Here is a 14,439-nt window from a genome sequence, read left to right as displayed (position 1 = left end):
GGCCCAGTGTATTAAAGAGATTCACATTGTGCAGCCCGCACCACTGTCCAACTCCGTAACTTTTCATCTTGTAAACCTGAACTCTTCACCTCTTTGACAATAGCTCCCCTTTATCTCCCCTCCCCGCCAGCCCCTGAAAGCCACCATTGTACTTTCAGTCTTTATGGTTTTGACTACTCTTAAGTACCTCATATAAGTGGAATCAGAGTATTTCTCTTTTTGTGACCAGCTTATTTCACTTAGCATAGTGTCCTTGAAGTTCATCCATGTTGTACGTATTATGTGTCAGAATTTCTTCCCTTTTTTTTTTTTAAGATTTCATTTATTTGAGAGAGAGCACGAGCAGGGGGAAAGGCAGAGGGAGAGAGAAAGGGAGAAGCCAACTCTCGGCTGAGCAGGGAGCCCAACATGGGGCTTGATCCCAGGCCTCTGGGATCATGAGCTGAGCTGAAGGCAGACACTTAATCGACTGAGCCACCCAGGCGCCCCAGAATTTCTTTCCATTTTAAGGTGAATAATATCCCATTGTATATGTATAGATCACATTTGCTTATTCATTCATCTATCATTGAACAGGGTGTGTTCAGCATGGGTTGCTCCACGTTTCAGCTATTAAGAATAATACTATAGAGGGGCGCCTGGGTGGCTCAGTTGGTTAAGTGACTGCCTTCGGCTCAGGTCATGATCCTGGAGTCCCGGGATTGAGTCCCGCATCGGGCTCTCTGCTCGGCAGGGAGCCTGCTTCTCCCTCTGACCCTCCCCCCTCTCATGTGCTCTCTCTCTCTCTCTCATTCTCTCTGTCTCAAATAAATAAAATCTTTAAAAAAAAAAAAAAAAAGAATAATACTGTAGGGTGGCTCAGTTGGTTAAATGTCTGCCTTGGGATCCAGCCCTGCGTCGGGTTCCCTGCTCAGCAGTGAGCGTGCTTCTCCCTCTCTTTGACCTTCCCCTCACTCATGCACTCGCTCGCTCGCTCGGTCTCTCAAATAAATAATAAATAAATAAAAGAATAATACCATCAATATGGAAGTACAAATATCTCTTTGAGACCCTGCTTTCAATTCTGTAAACCCAGAAGTGGAATTGGATCCTATGGTAATTCTGTTTAACATTTTGGAACCATTCTAGTGTTTTCTGCGGCCACTGTACCATTTTACATTCCCCACCAACAGTGCAGAAGTGTTCCAGTCTCCAGTTTCTCTACATCATCCCACTGTTTTCTATTTTTGTTTTATAATGACCATCCAAATGTGTGTGAGGTGGTATCTCATAGTTTTGATTTGTATTTCCCTAATTATTGGTGATGTTGAGCATCTTTCCATGTGTTTACTCGCCTTTCCTCTATCTTCTTTGGAGAAATGTCTATTCAAGTTCTTCACCCATTTTTTAATCAGGTTGCTGGTTTTTTTGTTGTTGAGTTGTCAGAGTTCTCTATACATTCTGGTTATTAACCCCTTATCAGATTTATGATTTGCAAACATTTTCTCCCATTCTGTGGGTTGCCTTTTTACTCTGAATAGTGTCTTTTGATGTACACAACTTACAAATTTTCGTGACGTCCAGTCTGTCATTTTTTTTCTTTTGTTGTCTGCGCCTTTGGTGTCATAGCCAACAAATCATCATGAAATCCACTGTCATGAAGCTTTTGTTCTATGTTTTCTTCTCAGTTTTATTGTTTTATGTCTTACATTCAGGTCCTTGATTTATTTTGAGTTAAATTTTATATATGGTGTTAGGTAAGGGTTCAACTTTTTTTTTTGCATGTGGATATCCAATCCCCCCTCACACACACACACACACACACACACACACACACACACACCATTTGTTGAAAAGACTGTCCTTTTCCCATTGAATGGTCTTGGTACCCTTGTCAAAAATCATTTGACCATTTATGTGAGGGCTTATTTCTGGGCGCTGTACTCTGTTCCATTGGTCTATATGTCTGGCTTTATGCCAATACCACACTGTTTTGATTACTGTAACTTCATAGTAAGTGCATCATCAAGAAAGTGTGAATCCTTCAGTTTTGTTTTTTCAAGACTGTTCTGGTTATTCAAGATTTTCCTGAGTTTACATGTGGGTTTTAGGATATATTTTTTCTATTTTTGCAAAAAATATCATTGGGATTTTGATAGAGATTGCACTGAATCTGTAGATCACTTTAGGTAGTATTGACATTTTAACAATATTAAGTCTCCTATTCCATGAGCATAGAGTGTGTTTTCATTTACTTAGGTCTTTAATTTCTTACAGCAATACTGTGTAGTTTTCATTGTACAAAGCTTTCACCTCCTTGGTTAATTCCTAAGTGTTTTATTTTTTATGATGCTGTTGTAAATGGAACCATCTTTATAACTTTTCATTGTTCATGTATAGAAACGTAACTAATTTTTGTGTGTTTGTATCCTGCTACTTTGCTGAATTTATGTATTCTAACAGCTTGTGAAGTCTAAGGTTTTCTACTTTTAAGATCATATCATCTGCAAGCAGAGATAATTTCACTTCTTCCTTTCCAATTTGGCTACCTTTATTTCTTTTTCTTGCCTAATTGCTCTGACCAGAACTTCCAGTACTGTGTTAAATACAAGCGGTGGAAGTGGACATCCTTGTCAAGTTCCTGATCTTAGAGGAGAAGTTTTCAGCCTTTCACCATTGAATGTGGTGTTTGCTGTGGCTTTTATTATGTGGAGGTAGTTTACTTCTCTTCCTATTTTGTTGACTGTTTTTATCGTGAAAGGGTGTTGAATTTTGTCAAATGCTTTTTCTGCATTAACTGAGATGATCTTGTGATTATTTTCCTTCATTTTTATTGATATGGCCTATTACACTGACCAAGTTTCATATATTGACCCATCCTTGCATCCCAGAAATAAATCCCACTTGGTCATTGTGCCCTTTTTGCATCAGTGCTCATAAGGGGTATTGGTCTGCACTTTTCTTGTAGTGTCTTTGTTTGGCTCTGGTATCAGGGTTATACTGGCATTGAATGAGTGAAGAAGTGTTCTCTCCTCTGACATATTTTGGAAAAATTTGAGAAGGATTGGTATCACTTCTTCTTTAATTGTTTGGTAGGATTCACCAGTGAAGCCATCAAGTTCAGGGCTTTTTTTTTTTGGATGGAATATTTTTTATTATATATTCAGTCACCTTACTCGTTATAAATCTATTCAGATTCTCTATTTCTTTGTGATTTAGTCTTGGTAGCATTCTGTGTTTCTAAGCATGTGTCCATTTCTTCTGGGTTAACCAATTTTGGTTCATGTACTTTCTTACAATCCTTTTTATCTCTCTGGAATCAGTAGTAATGTCCCCACTTTTATTTCTGATTTTGGTAATCTGTGTCTTCTTTTTTTCAGTCCATCTAGGCAAAGGTTTGTCAATTTTGTTGGTCTTTTTGAAGAACCAACTTTTGGCTTTATTAATATCCTCTGTTGTTTTTCTATTCTATATTTCATTTATATCTTCTCCAATCCTTACTATTTCTTTCCTTTTTGCATGTTTGGGATTAGTTCTTCTTTTCCTAGTTTCCAAAGTTGTAAAGTTAGGTTGTTGGTTTGAGATTTTTCTTGTTTTTTAATGTAAAACATTTATGGCTATAAATTTTCCCATTAGCTCTGCTCTTGCTACATCTCATAATGTATGAGATGTATGTATGTCGTGTTCTCATTTTCATTTGCATCTGTTTTCTAATTTCCTTTGTGAATTTCTTCTTTGAGCCAGTGGTGGTTAAGAAGTGTATTGTTTAACTTAAACAATTTTGTGAATTTTTCATCTTTTTATGGATTTCTAACTATCCCGCTGTGATCAGAGAAAATGCTTTGTATGGTATCTATCTTTTTAAATCTATTGAGACTTAATTTGTGGCCTAAAATGTGGTCTATTCTGGAAAATATTCCATGTGCACTTGAGAAGGTGTTCGCTGCTGTTGGGTAGAGTGTTCTGTATATGTCTGTTAGATCCAGTTGCTTTTATTGTGTTAAGTCCCCTGTTTCCTTACTTAACTTCTGTTTCTTCTGTTCATTGTTGTGAGGGGGCTATTGAAGTCTTCAATGGTTATTGTAAAACTGTCTATTTCTCCCTTCAGTTCTATCAGTTTTTGCTTCATATATTTTTGATGGTCTGTCATTAGATGCATAAATGTTAATAATTATTATATCTTCTTGCTGTTTTAAACCTCTTATTAATATATAATGTTCTTCTTTGTCTCTTCTAACCTTTTTTGATTTAAAGTCTGTTTTGTCTGATATTAGCATAGCCTCCTGTGCTCTCTTGGATACTATTTACTTGGAATATCTTTTTCCATCCTTATCCTTTCAACCTGTTTGTGTCCTTGAACCTCAAGTGAGTTTCTTGTGGACAGCATATAGTTGGGTTATATGTTTTTGTCCATTCTGCCAATCTGTTGATTGAAGAGTTTATGTACAAATTTAAAGTAATTACTGATTAAGAGAGACTTAGTTCTGTCATTGCGCTGTTTGTTTTTTTTATGCCCTATAGCCATTTTGTTCTTTATTTCCTGCATTTCTGTTCTTCCTTTGTGTTTAGTTGATTTTTTTTTTTTTTTTTTTTGCAGTAAATGTTTAAATTCCTTTATTATTTCCTTTTGTGTATACTCTATAGCTACTTTGTGGTCACCATGTGGATTACACTTAATATCCCAAAGTTATAACACTCTAATTTTAATTCATAGCAGCTTAACTTCAGTAACATAAAAACTTCGCTTGTTTGCAGCTCTGCCCCACCCCTTTCAGTTATTGGTGTCACAGGATTACATCTGTGTACATTGTGTTCCTAAAAATATAAACTCATTATTCATCTAAATTCATTAGTCTCCTAAATTATGTAGAAAGCACAATTTGTAGTTACAAACCAAAGTTACAGTGATACTAGCTTTGACACTATAAAATTGAGGGTTTTTTCTTAAAATACATGTCTCTAAATCATGTAGAAAACAAAAGGTACAGGTGCAATAATATTAGCTTTTTTTTTTTTTTTAAGATTTTATTTATTTATTCATGAGAGACAGAGAGAGAGAGAGAGGCAGAGGGAGAAGCAGGCTCCCAAGGAGCAGGGAGCCCGATGCGGGACTCGATCCCAGGACCCTGGGATCATGACCTGAGCCGAAGGCAGACGCTTAACCATCTGAGCCACCCAGGCGCCCAATATTAGCTTTTATAATTGCCCTTTTGTTTACCTTTATTAGATTTTTACCTTTCCATATGGTTTTGATTTACTGACTAGTGGCATTTCATTTCACCTTGCTGACTCCCTTGAGCATTTCTTGTGGGGCAGGTCTAGTGGTCACAGACTCCCTTAGCTATTATTTATCTGGGAGTGTCATAATTTCTTCCTCACTTTTGGAGAACAGTTTTGTTGCATAGTTTTTTTGTTGACAGTTTTTTTCTTTTAGCACTTTGGATATATTGACCCACCATCTTCTGGCTTCCAAACTTCTGATAAAAAATCTACTTATAATCCTATTGAAGATCCCTCGTTATGTGATGATTTGCTTCTCTGTAGCAGCTCTCAAGATTCTCTGTCTTTGGCTTTTGAAAGTTTGATTATAATGAGTCTTAGTGTGGGTCTCTGAATTCATCTTGCTTGAAGTTTGTTGACCTTGGATATTTATATTCATGTCTTTCATCAAATTTGGGAAGTTTTCAGCTATTATTTCTTCAAATGTGTTCTCTCTGTCCATTTCTGTCTCTCTTTTCTTTCTGGGACTCCCATGATGCATACATTGGTCCTCTCAATGGTGTCATGTCCCACAGGTCCCTTAGATTTTGTTTGCTTTTCTTCATTTTTTTTTTTTTTTTTGTCTGTTCTTTGGCCTCAATAATTTCCATTGGCGTGTCTTCAATTCACTGAATCTTCTGCCGTTCAAATCTGCCTTTAAATTTGCCAGTAAATTTTTCATTTCAGTTATTGAATTTTTTCAGCTCCAGAGTTTCTTTTTGGTTTCTTTTTAAGTTTTCTCTATCTTCAATATTTCCATTCTGTTCATACATCATTTTCTTGGCTTTCTACACATCTTCTTTTAGTTCTTTGAGCACCTTTAAGACAGTTTTTAAAGTCTTTGTCTAGATTACTATTAGGTCTTTTTCAGGAACAGTTTCTATTGATTTATTTTTTCCTTTGAGTAGGTCATAATTTCCTGTTTCTTTGTATACCTTGTGATTTTGCATTGAACACTGGACCTTTGAAACTAATGATGGGGTAACAGTAAATCAGACCCTCCCTTTTCCAGGGTTTGCTGTTTTCTTGTTATTGTTTATGTTTATTGGTTTTGGTTTTTTGTCTGTTGTAGGCTTGCTCAGTGCCAAGGTGTGGCCTGAGGTATAAACTTCATGTCTTCTCAGGTCTTTTCTGAGCCTTTCCCTGGGCATGCACAGCCACTTTCTAATTTTCCCTGCATATGCAATTATTTTTGAATGTCCTAGTCTTTAAGTCTGGCTCCTGAATAGGGAAAAAATGAAAAACAAATAGGAAAAGAAAAGGTACCAGCCCTTTAAATAACCTTGTAAGTCCATCTCAACCAGAGGGAAAGAGGATTGCAACAATGAGGGGAGGTCCAGTACTGGCTGCCTGCCTCTTTGCACCTCTGCGATCAGCAGCACCAATCAGCAATCAGAGCACAGAACCCCATGTATTTAGAGGATTGGGTCCTTTTTACCCACCCTATCTCCCACAAGCAGAGTGCAAGCTGCTCCAGGAACATTTGTACAACCACCTGCCACATAGCTAGGAGTGAAGGATGGGTAGCTGCTACAGAGCTAATTGCTGAAACTGACCAAAATTAACTGTGATTTACCATCCAAGAGTTCCCCTAGAAGTTGTAAGCCTTCACCAGACCCCAGAGTTCCAAAATAGTTAAAAAAGAGATTCTGTCAGTGTAATTGTCTCGGCAGAGAGACAGATTCCTGGTGCTTCCTACTCTACTATCTTCCCAGAATCCTCTGAGAATTTTTTTTTTTTTTTAAGATTATTTATTTGACAGAGACACAGTGAGAGAGGGAACACAAGCGGGGGAGTGGGAGAGGGAGAAGCAGGCTTCCCATGGAGCAGGGAGCCCAGTGCAGGGCTCGATCCAAGGACCCTGGGATCATGACCTGAGCCGAAGGCTGACGCTTAATGAGTGAGCCACCCAGGCGCCCCAATTTTTTTTTTAATGTATCTAATAAACCAGCTCTGAAAATCCTCTCACTTGTCAAAACAACTTCATTTTTAAAAACCGAAATCAGTATCCTTTATTTACAGCTTGGTTTCAAATAATGTAGCTCTTTCGAAAAACTTGAACATCCCTTCCCTGGCTGAAAAACAATTACTGAGTGTTGTGAAAATTAATAAAGGAAAACCTCACTGAAGTGGAGGCCAGAAGAGAGAGCAGTACTGTGCAACATCAATTATAAACACCAACAGAAGAGTTCCCAACAGGAAAGAATCATCAATTCCAAGTCCCAGTAGGGAAAGATGTACATTGCATCTCCCACAAAGACTCTACTACCCCTGCAACTCACCCAGTGGGAAACTGTCATCACCCTGGACTCTTACTTTTTTCCAAGAGACTTTCATTCAAAACAACACCCCCCAGCTTTCTCATTCTCCATAATATAACATGCCTCTCCTTACTTTGTTGGACATGCCTATGGTTTTACCCTAGCTTGCATATTCCTAAATTGCAACTTTCTGTTATTCCTGAGTAAGCCCATTTTTGCTGGTAAAATAACTGTTTTAGTTTTTTAAGATTAACAGGGTATTCAAAGGAATGTACTACAGTTTCTGAAGGCAATAATGTTGATCAAGTATTTACTATGAGTCATACTATTCTATGCCTTCAGTAGGATAAATTTGTAAATCTTCACAGCAACTTTTTTTTTTTCACAGCAACCTTATTTGCTTACAAATTCTTCTAACTTGTTAAGGAAAACTATTCAAAATAGTTTCACACAATTACCTAAACTTTGTTTTTTGTCCCAGTTCTATTAGGTTCTATGAGAATGAAAGTAAATGACTATTGCTGAGTGAAATAAGTCAATCAGAGAAAGACATGTATCATATGACCTCACTGATATGAGGAATTCTTAATCTCAGGAAACAAACTGAGGGTTGCTGGAGTGGTGGGGGGTGGGAGGGATGGGGTGGCTGGGTGATAGACATTGGGGAGGGTATGTGCTATGGTGAGCGCTGTGAATTGCGCAAGACTGTTGAATCACAGACCTGTACCTCTGAAACAAATAATACAATATATGTTAAAAAAAAAAAAAAAAGGAAGATGATAGGAGGAGAAGAATGAAGGGGGGGAAATCGGAGGGGGAGACAAACCATGAGAGAGGATGGACTCTGAAAAACAAACTGAGGGTTCTAGAGGGGAGGGGGGTGGGAGGATGGGTTAGCTTGGTGATGGGTATTGAGGAGGGCACATTCTGCATGGAGCACTGGGTGTTATACACAAACAATCATGGAACACTGCATCAAAAACTAATGATGTATGGTGATTAACATAACAATAAAAATTTTTTAAAAAATGACTATTTCTGCCCCCAAGGAATTACAATGAATCCTAAGAGAACCACCTAAGTGTATATCTGAAAATATGAGATTGTTTGACTCAGGAAAAAGATTGTCTTAAGAGCCAGGACTATGAAGTTTGAAAGGAATTATCTGCTTGGGTTCAAAGCTTTGTGTATGAGAGGATGTTTTAAGCCTCATAAGTGGGGTGTTCCTTGGGACCCAAAGTTGTTCCCAGCTCAAATGTAAATTTTTTTAAACTTCAAGTTGCAGCTCCTGTTATCTCTGAAGCTGCAATTTTCCTCAAGTATAATTCTGACCATTTCATTGTCTCTCTTAAAAAGCTTCGGTGGCTACCCACTGCCTACAGAAAAGGAAGGGAGTAAAGGAAATTAATATTTTTGTCCTATGTCCAGGACAATGTACAAACTGCCCTCCACAAATGACCTTGTTTAATCCTCATACTCACATTGCCTCCCAGCTTCCTGGTTAAATTACCCTTTCCCTTTCCCTAAATCGTTTCTAATCTTTTTATACTTACAGTTTTACTATTTTCTGATCATTAAAATCACACCAAAATTCTTTGGAGAACTGAGGAAGGTATAAATACTTTTATATTAGGAACCCTGGAACAAACAAGATGTTTTAAGCATGACGGCAATCTAATTTCCTGAATAGATCATGAAAATAACATAAGGAGAAATGGCATATGCCTCATTTGTTAACAAACCCGGCATGTGTGCACCCCTTTGGCTGTGTTTGCAGGCATGGCTGCCCTCAACCTCCAGACGTGGCAGCTGGCCTTCAGTCTCAGTGAGACTGCAATAAGAGATCATCAACTTTGCCATCTCCTTGTATCTAAAGCTTTCTGACCTGCAATCAACAATATCACATGTCTCCACTTGAGTGAACTCAGTCATGAGTAATAGACTGCCAACAATGGTGTGTCGACAGTTTAATAAACAAAACAAGAGAGATACTAACGGCCATATCATCGGTCTCTTTCTCTTGGTTCCACAACTTTTAGTTCTGTATCAAACTTGGTCCCAGAAAGCACTTACCCTGGGCTAATGGGAATGTATTAGTTCCTTGATTTTAGCAGAGAAATAGCTGTGTGAATAACATCTCCATGTCTTCCAAAAATTATAGTCAAAGACAGTCTCAATTATGTTCCTTCTGTTGTCTTATAGGATCCATGAAAGAAATTTTTCTCAAAATTTAGTACAAGTAAAAATTTGTCTCTTCAAACTTCTATGATTCATTGTATCAGACAGAGGAGTCCTACTGGTTCCCATTTTTAGGCTTCCTACCAGGGAGCTCAGAGCCAGTTACTGTGTCCATTGCCTCACCATGGCTTCCCATCACATTGCCCTGAGTCTTTCCTTAAATAGTTTCTGATCTTTTTATACCTACAATTTTACTGTTTTGTCTAAATTTAAAAAGCTATGTCAAATCTTGAGGAGAATTAAGGATAAATAAGTACATAGTAGTAACTTGGACATATATTAGCAACCTAGTGTTCCCAGTTTTTAAAACGCGTAGGAATGAGCGTTTCATGGAATATGAATTCCTAGGTGAACAAAAACAAAAGTTGTAATGAAGGCAAGAGTCGCAGTGTCCTGTCACGCTAGAATTTTACAGAGTGACTAGATCATATAAATGACAATAAAAATAGCAGTATGCTGTGTGCTTCATCTAAAATTCAATAGTAAAAAAAGGTGTGAAGTTTAAAAAATTAAAATTAAAAAAAATAGTAGTATGCCAAGTACAACTCCTCTCAGTTTGGTAAACAAACATAAGGTCAGACACTGTGGTGCATAACCTGCATGTAACCCGTGCTTCAGAGGAAGAAATCGTATCACTCAGTGAGGGAGACCAACAGGAACACAATCACAGAATAATATGGTTTTGTAAAAGTAGGGATGGCAAGAAGTGGTACAAAAGAACACAGGAAGGACTCCAAGGACAAGAAATCACAAAAGCTTCCTGGAAAGGGGGGCCTAAGCCAAGACTTGAAACACTAGAGCAGTTAGCCAGGCCAAGGAGGGAAGAGGAGATGGCTATTTTGGGTAGAAATACCATGAGCAGGGCACAAAGCCATAGGTCATATACAGCACTGTGGGCACTCCAAGAAGCTGGGCAGGATAATAGGATAAGAGTGGGTTGTGGGAGGACAGCTTCCCATCTTTTAGGATCCCATAGGAGACCCCTGGGAGCTTCTGGAGGACTTGAAGCTACGGTCTGAAATGATTAGAATTATATTTTAAAATCTGATTTGCATTTAGAAAGATGCTTCTGGCGACTATGGAGAATGGAGGCCACATCACAGGGTTAGAAATCAGTGGCTATGCTGGCAGTCCAAGTGAGAAGAAATAAGGACCCCATAGCACATAAAGGTGGGGATGGCATGGCAATGGGCAGGCAGCTCTGCTTCCTGTAATGGCAGACTAAGTAATTTGGGTCAATTCACACTGAAGACATTTAAAAATTGGATAAAATATAAAAACATTTTTCTGAAGACATCAAATTGCTAATGAGGTAGTGAAGAATTGTTGCACCAAGATCTAGGAGAAAACAGAAGTCCAGAGAAGTGAGTTCAGCATTTGGCCAGGCCAGGTGTTAGCCAAGAGACTGAATAGCACTGACAAAAGCCAAACAGCCAAATGCAGTGATCCTAAATCTGAGGTCCACAGACCGTTCAATTCAGGGGGTCTATGACCTTGGTTAAGAAAAAAATTACATCTTTCTTTTCCTTAACCACTAAATGAAGCTTAGACTTTTCTTCTGTTACTAATCTAGGCTGCAAGCCGTAGTAATAGTCACAGTACTTGTGACTTTGTCATCAACAGAAATCAAATGTTTTCATCAACATTTACAGTTGTTGCAGATACCTCAAAATGTCATTTACGTTCATCACTATGCTAAATTACAGTTGGTATTAGACCCGCTGCAAGAACTTGCTATTTAATACATTAATAGAGATGCACATGTATTACCTTATCACAAATTTTTAATCAGTGTTTTGATAACTTTATTTCAATATAATAAGTTTCCTTTGTAATCCTATTTGTTTTATGATTTTAGGGGCACCTGGGTGGCTCAGTCAGTTAGGTGTCTGACGTTTGATCTCAGCTCAGGTCTTGATCTCAGGGTCATGGCCTTGGGCCCTGTGTTGAGCTCCACACCTACTTAAAAAACTTAAAAACAAGACAAACCAAAACATTGTTCCAAGGAGTCCGTAGCCATCAGATTGTCAAAGGACAAAAAAGGTTAAGCACCTCTTGCCTAGTGGAACCAGTGGCACAAAAGTTAGAGTTCAGTGCCTGCGAAGATTGAGAGTTCTGGTAAACCATCCTCCTTTGGGATCAGGGTTCAGGGAGTAAAAGAGAATTAGAAGTAAACCAAGCCCTCACACACAGATTTTAGGTCAGCTTTGAATCATGTGGATGGTCCTGAAAATTTCAAACTTGTAAATTGGATTAAAGCAATCCAATTTATGCTGGTGAACAGAACAAAAATCATCTCTGAGGAAAGAGAACATCCTAGGTCTCAAATGATTTCTATAAATAATTTTTCAAATGCAATGTCTAACATAAAATTAACTAGGCATATAAAGAGAAAAGATAATGTGTGTGAGAATCAATAGAAGCAACAGATAACAGAAAGTCAGGTATTCCAAATGGAGGAATTAATAGGCACAGACTATAAAACAGCCATATTCGTGGGGATAAAAGATGAACTCCAAAATTTCAGGGAGGAACTAGAAGCAGTACAAAATAACACTGCAGATTTGAAAAAAAAAGGGGGGGGGGTTAGCAATGAGCATGTCTAAAGAAGGAAATGACCATTTAGCTTGGAGGTGAGTGGAAATTACAGTAGAAGAGAGAGAAGTCTAAAATGACATCCAATCTGGGTAACTGTGAAAACAAAAATTACATTAATTGGGATAGGAAAATATAGAAAAATCTTGTTAGTTGGAAGTAGAGTGAAGGAAATGATGATGTCATGGACGTATGGAGCTTAATGTATTCATGGGATATGAAAGTGGAAATTCCTGCAGAAATATGACTGGCTGCAGCTCAGACAGGAGGTCTGGCATGGAATATAACATGGAAGTCATCAGTACTTGGGTGAAGTTGAAGTCCTAGGAGCAGATGAGATAACCAAAGGACAAGTGTAGACTACAGGGTGTGAAGAGAGTGCCATAGATCAGGGATTCTGGTTACAAGTGATGAAACTCAACCTGAGTTAACTTCAGGAAAAGGAATTTCCTGGCTCCTGTAACCGAAAATGGCAGCTGGCCTCCAATGACCAACTAGGTCTACAGATTCCAACACTACGTTGAGAAGGATATGTGTGCGTGTGTGTGTGTGTGTGTGTGTGTACCAATCTCTATCTTTTCTCCTGCGTCTCCATGTCTTTTGACCTTATTCTCTCCTGCAGATGGGGTTTCTCCTGAACAGGAAATAGAGCGCAGGCAGCTTCATGGTTACTCCACTCCGGCGTAGTGAATTCACATGTTCAAGTCCCACCCCTCCAAGGTGATGCTGTTTGAAAGTGGGGTCTTTGAGACGTAATAAGGTTAGATGAGGTCATGAGGGTGAGACTTCAATGATGGGATTAGTGTCCTTATAAGAAGAGGAGGAGATCAGAGATACCTCCCTTTCCACCATGGGAGGACACTGCAAGGAGCAAGGAGGTAACCAACTACAAGCCAAGAAGTAGGTTCTCACTAGAATCCATCCATGCTGGCATCTTGATCTCAGACTTCCAGCCTCCAGACCTATGAGAAATAGTCTGTTTTTTAAGCCACCCAGATTATGGTATTCGTTTTGGCAGCCTGAACTAAAACAGCATACAAAAGTTCCATGGAATTTCCATCCTGGGAGTCTCTGAGAAAGATGTAGCTGTGTCCTCTGTCAATGGGAAATTGGGACTTCCTTGCTGCTTGTGATTCACAGCCAATCAAGATGCTTTAGACTCCAGTGACCTTTAAAATGAAACTGCTTAAAAATAAACTATTGGGACTACATCAAAATAAAAAATTTCTGCACAGCAAAGGAAATAATCAAAACTAAAAGACAACCTACTGAATGGGAGAAGATATTTACAAATGATATCTCCAACAAAGGGTTAGTATTCAAAATGTATAAAGAACTTGTACAAAGCAACACCAAAAAAACCCCAAATAATCCAATTTAAAAATGGTCAGAAGACATGAACAGATATTTTTCCAACAAAGACATAAATGCAAATCAAAAACACAATGAGATATGACCTCACACCTGTTAGAAAGGCTAAAATCAGGGGCCCCTAGTTGGCTCAGTTGTTAGGCATCTGCCTTCGGCTCAGGTCATGATTCCGGGGTCCTGGGATCGAGCCCCAAGTTGGGCTCCATGCTCGGAGGGAAGCCTGCTTCTCCCTCTCCCACTCCCCCTGCTTGTGTTCCCTCTCTCGCTGTATCTCTCTCTGTCAAATAAATAAATAAAATCTTATTTTTTTAAAAAAAAGGCTAAAATCAGAACCACAAGAAACAACAAGTGTTGGCAAGGATGTGGAGAAAAAGGAATCCTCATGCACTGTTGGTGGGAATGCAAACTGCTGCAGCCACTGTGGAAAACAGTGTGGAGGTTCCTCAAAAAATTAAAAATAGAACTACCATGGGCGCCTGGGTGGCTCAGTCGTTAAGCGTCTGCCTTCGGCTCAGGTCATGATCCCAGGGTCCTGGGATCGAGTCCCACATCGGGCTCCCTGCTCAGCGGGAAGCCTGCTTCTCCCTCTCCCACTCCCCCTGCTTGTGTTCCTGTTCTCGCTGTCTCTCTCTGTCATATAAATAAATAAAATCTTTAAAAAAAAAATAGAACTACCATATGATCCAATAATTCCACTCCTGGGTATTTTCCCAAAGAATACAAAAATGCTAATTTG

The sequence above is a fragment of the Mirounga angustirostris genome, unplaced genomic scaffold, assembly GCF_029215605.1.
Source record: "Mirounga angustirostris isolate CCGP_5_RB_7025 unplaced genomic scaffold, mMirAng1.0.hap1 SCAF_2, whole genome shotgun sequence".
Classification (NCBI taxonomy): Eukaryota; Metazoa; Chordata; class Mammalia; order Carnivora; family Phocidae; genus Mirounga; species Mirounga angustirostris.
This window is presented reverse-complemented; position numbering follows the sequence as displayed.